This window comes from Lagenorhynchus albirostris, chromosome 3, assembly GCF_949774975.1.
Source record: "Lagenorhynchus albirostris chromosome 3, mLagAlb1.1, whole genome shotgun sequence".
NCBI classification, from domain to species: domain Eukaryota; kingdom Metazoa; phylum Chordata; class Mammalia; order Artiodactyla; family Delphinidae; genus Lagenorhynchus; species Lagenorhynchus albirostris.
In genome coordinates this window covers 159,557,923-159,562,266 of record NC_083097.1, presented here as the reverse complement: position 1 = coordinate 159,562,266, position 4,344 = coordinate 159,557,923, and positions in this window count along the sequence as shown.

Sequence of the window (4,344 nt, the reverse complement as noted above, 5' to 3'; positions counted from 1 at the left end):
GGTCTTGGTCTACCTGTGCTTACGGGGGTGTCTCGGGCATGGTGCGAGGGAAAATGAGAGGGATCTGGAACGTCCTGGACAGGAGGGGCCCCAAACTTCCAACCATGCAGTTGGCACCTAGGGTCTGTGGCTGGGATGGGGACCCCAAGCCTTTCCCAGAGGTCAGGGCTGCCAGCGTGGCCTCATACGTACCATCATATTCATCCACGGCTAGCAGGGCAGCGTCGTCGGTTCCAGATGGAGGTACTCCAGAAGCCAGTGTCTGGGGACCTGGCCTAGAATGGCCACCATGGGTCCCTTGGCCCTGGAAAATCCTACAGGTGCATGCATGGGTGCCTCATTCAGGAATTACTAGAGGGTTCCAGCCACATCCAGATTTGGGGGGATGCTGGGCCCAGCCCCAAGGGGCCCCAATCTGGGTGAGAGAGAGCCGTACATAGACATCCCCAGCTGGTGGGATCAGGGACAGGGCAGAGAGGGAGAGAGGGGGCAGCCTGGCCAAGAGGAGGGGTAGAGGGGGGTGACAGCGTGGGTGTGGGGCAGCCATAGAGGGGGCACAGAGAGATGGGGGCTCCAGGGGGAACTAGAAGGGGCAGAGGGTATCCTGAGGGGATAGGCAGAGTGTAAAGGCTTCAGGGTCATGAATCAGGAGGGTTTGTTAGGAGAGGTGGAGGGGTCCAAGTGGAGAGGGGGTCAGGAATGTCGCCCCTGGTGAACCGTAGCGCCTCCCAGAGGCCCTGCGTCCGGAAGCCCCGCCTCCGCCTCGCCCCTAAGCAGCTCCGCGTGCCGCCAGCAGGGGGCGCACAGGTGTAAAGAGCAGGCACCTGGCCACACACCTGCGCGGAGCCCGCAGTCCCCCCTCCCCACGCAGGAATGGCGGGCTCCCAGCTGCCGCAGCCGCTTCTGTTGCTGCTGCTGAAACCTGGTGGGAGTTCCGGAACTGCCAGTGTCACCTCTGCAGGTAAGAACAGGTAAGAAGGAGATCCAGCTTCCAGGAAGCTGGAGGGGGCATATGGCCTAGCCACACACCTGGCATCTGGACTCCTCCCTTAGGCCACGCTGCTCTCCACTCCATCCCTCCCCCCAAAAGGGCTGCTCCTTCTCCCAGAAGCAAGGTGGGGAGGTCGTGAGAACAGTGGGAGCACCACCACCCTTCCACCCCCACCCCCAGCCCTGAGGCCGCCAGTTCGGCCACCCCAGCATAGCCTGAGCCAGCGAGAGGCTGGTGAATGCCTCATACCCAGTTTGAGGTTCCGTTTCAAATCTCAGTTTTTCTTAGCCAGACCCCAAAGGGAGAAGTGTGAGGTCCCCAGGACCATGGGGGTGCGGGCGGGAGAAGGGCTCACTTCCTGGTCACTGAGCATCGATGGCTCCCAGAAGAAGTTCTTGGCGCCTGACTTAATTTCTTTCTGCTCCCCTATAAGACAGTTCCCAGGGTGGAGAAGTCATCGCTCTCTCTGACCCATGTCCCAGCCCCAAACCTGGAATATCAGAGTGGAGGCCACCACACGTGAGACTCTTATAGCAGACAAGGGCTTCACTCAGAAGGCACCACGTTTATCCCCATTTCATAGCTCTGGAAACTGAGGCTCAGGCAAGCCGAGCCTCCCAGCCTGTGCCAGACCCAGATTAGAACCAGCTGACTTGGCTCATGCCAGTCTCCTGGTCGAGGAGTCTCTGGGCAAAGCAAACTCCTGGCACAGTGCATAGAAACAGCCCCATTTTACCTTCTGGTCAACTCTCCAGCCGCTCATGAGTGTCTGCTCTGTGCCAGGCACTCAGTAGAGTTTATGTCCTCAACAACCTCCTCCTTGCAGGCCCACTAGTTTTCCTCAGTTTGCTTTAGAAGTTCAACTCCTCAGAGGTCTAGCTTGGCTTGGGGTCCACTGTGGCCCCTGAGTCATCTTCATTTCAGCAGATAACTCTTCTCATCTGTATTCTTCCTCAAATAATGGTGGGAGGCCTTTTGGGGAGGCTGAACTCTTAGTCCTTGACTCCTCGGAAGTCTTTGAGGGGGCTTCTTCCCACTTTCCACTCACCTGGGGCCAGACTCTCTACCATTCTGAGCCTCAGTTCCCCACCAGTAAAATGGGGATGAAGTCAGGCCAGCGCACCATGCCTCTTCTAGACTCATCTGTCATCCCCGTGGGGCCTAGGAAACTGGACAGAGAAACAGGGTCTGCATGCGGACCCTGCCCCTTCCTGGGGCCAGTGCCAGATATTATTTCTGCATTTCTGCTGCTTGGGGTGAGGCAGGGGAGGAAGCACAAAGATTGGTCCAGGGCAGAGTGGATGGGGTGGGGCAGGGAGTGGTTGATGAATGAACTTGCAAGCAGTTAAGGTGCCCAGCAGCCTGGAACTGGGAAGGAAGTAATTGTGGGGGGGCAGCCCATGAAGCCTTTACCTACCCTCAGCCTGGCCTCTGGCCTCTGTGTCTAGGATGGGGTAGAAGCTAGGGAGCAGCTGGAGCAAGGTAGTGGGGGTTCCAGAGTCTTAGAGCCCAGGCCTCTGTGGCTCTAAGGTCCATGGGGACCTTCCAGGTACCTGGGGAAGCAGATTAGGGCTGATCCCCCTTGGGAGCTCAGAGGTGGATCTCTGCCGTCAAACATCACCTTGTACCAGACCTGCGTGAGCTCTCAGAGACTCTGACTTCCTGTGATGTCCATTTTACAGACAAGGAATCTGAGTCCCGGAAGTTTTAAAAGAGTTGCTCAGCATGCTGCTTGGGTTGCAGCCATTCCCCATATCCAGAGATTTCTAGACCCCTGAAGCAAGAGTAAGGGGCAGGGAGGGTCCACCCTGAACTGGAACCCTGGCTGTGGGAGTTCAGATAAGGAAATTCAGACGAGGGCACCTCAGTTTCCCACCGAGCACTCACGTGGGGCACTAAATCCTTCAAGTCTCCCTAAGCGGTGGGTGTCGTCTATCTGACATAATAGGGAAAGAGGCGTCCAGAGGGGAGTCTGGGCCAGGGTCACAAGCCCTTGTTCCTAATCATCTTCTCCCTGCGCCCCAATGGTGTTTCCTTTTCAGGTGTTACAATCTCAGAGATGGAGAACTTGACTTCCTAATCTCTGACTTCACCCTCCAGCCACCCCTCCCCTACTTCAGTGGAAAACCACAACAGCCAAGAGAGCCCAGAGACAGGCTCCACCCCCTCACCCTAGCACCCCTAGTTCAGAGGCAGGTTCCATAACCCCCTCAGATTCAGGGGCAACGTCCACCATGCAGCCCATCTCCTCACAAGCAGAGAGACAGTCACCCACTCCAGCTCCGGCTCTCCCAGTTCAGAGCACACCGTCACCTCCCACTCTAGCCCCCTGAGTTCCGTCTCCTTGACCACCCTGCATCGGAGCCCCACTCACCCCAATCCCAGCACGGTGCCTTCCTCCGTGTCCTCGGCCACCACTGACGGGACATCCGTGGCCTCTGACCTTGGTGAGTATTGGGACATTTGGGCAGATGGGGGGATGGTTGCGGATACCAGGGTGCAGTTCTGAGATTGGCCACCAGGGGGAGACACAGTCATAAGAATATGCTGGGAAGGGCCTCTTCTCCCACCCCAGCATCACCTAAACCTCTTTAGACCTTCTTCATTCCAAGCACGTTTTATTAAGCACCTATCCTGTGTCGGGCCCTGTGAGACACAGTTATGTTGGGAGACAGGTTATAAGTAAATTACATATTTGTTTATAAAAGAACAAAGTAGAGCAGGATAAGGGGTTGGAACGTGAGTGCAAAGGTTTTGAAATTTTTAAAGACTATTCAGCCAAGGTCTTGGTTTGAAGGAGGCAAAGGAGGGAACCACGCAGGTAGCTAGGGAGAGAACAGCCCAGGCAGTGAGCACAGCAAGTGCAAAGGCCCTGAGGTAGGACTGCGCCTGGTGCATCTGAAGAAGAGTGAGATGGCTGGAATGGGGCGAGTGGGGGTACTAGTGGGGAGCAGTGAGGGTGAGGAAGTTGCAGGGTGTGATCATACAGGGCCCCAGGGGTCCAATAGAGGCCAAGCATTTTCAGAGGGTCTAGAAAAATCTGTCGTTCAGAATAATACATTGTCTCCAAAACATGCAAAGAAGAATGCAAACACGAAGCGTAATAACATTTTGCTTAAAGTCACAGGATATAAACCATCTTCACAAAGTCAAATTTTGCACGTATCCTCAGAAAGTCGCTGCATTTGGGAACAGAGTTCTAGGTTGCATTATTTTTTTCACTTTGCAAGAACTCCCAGAAGTGGCCAACAATGGCTGTGGAAACACAGTGAACAAAATTGATTGCTTGTAGACAAATATATTCAAAAGAAAGAGAAAAAGGAAAAGAAAAACAAAAGTAAAAGAATAAAAAT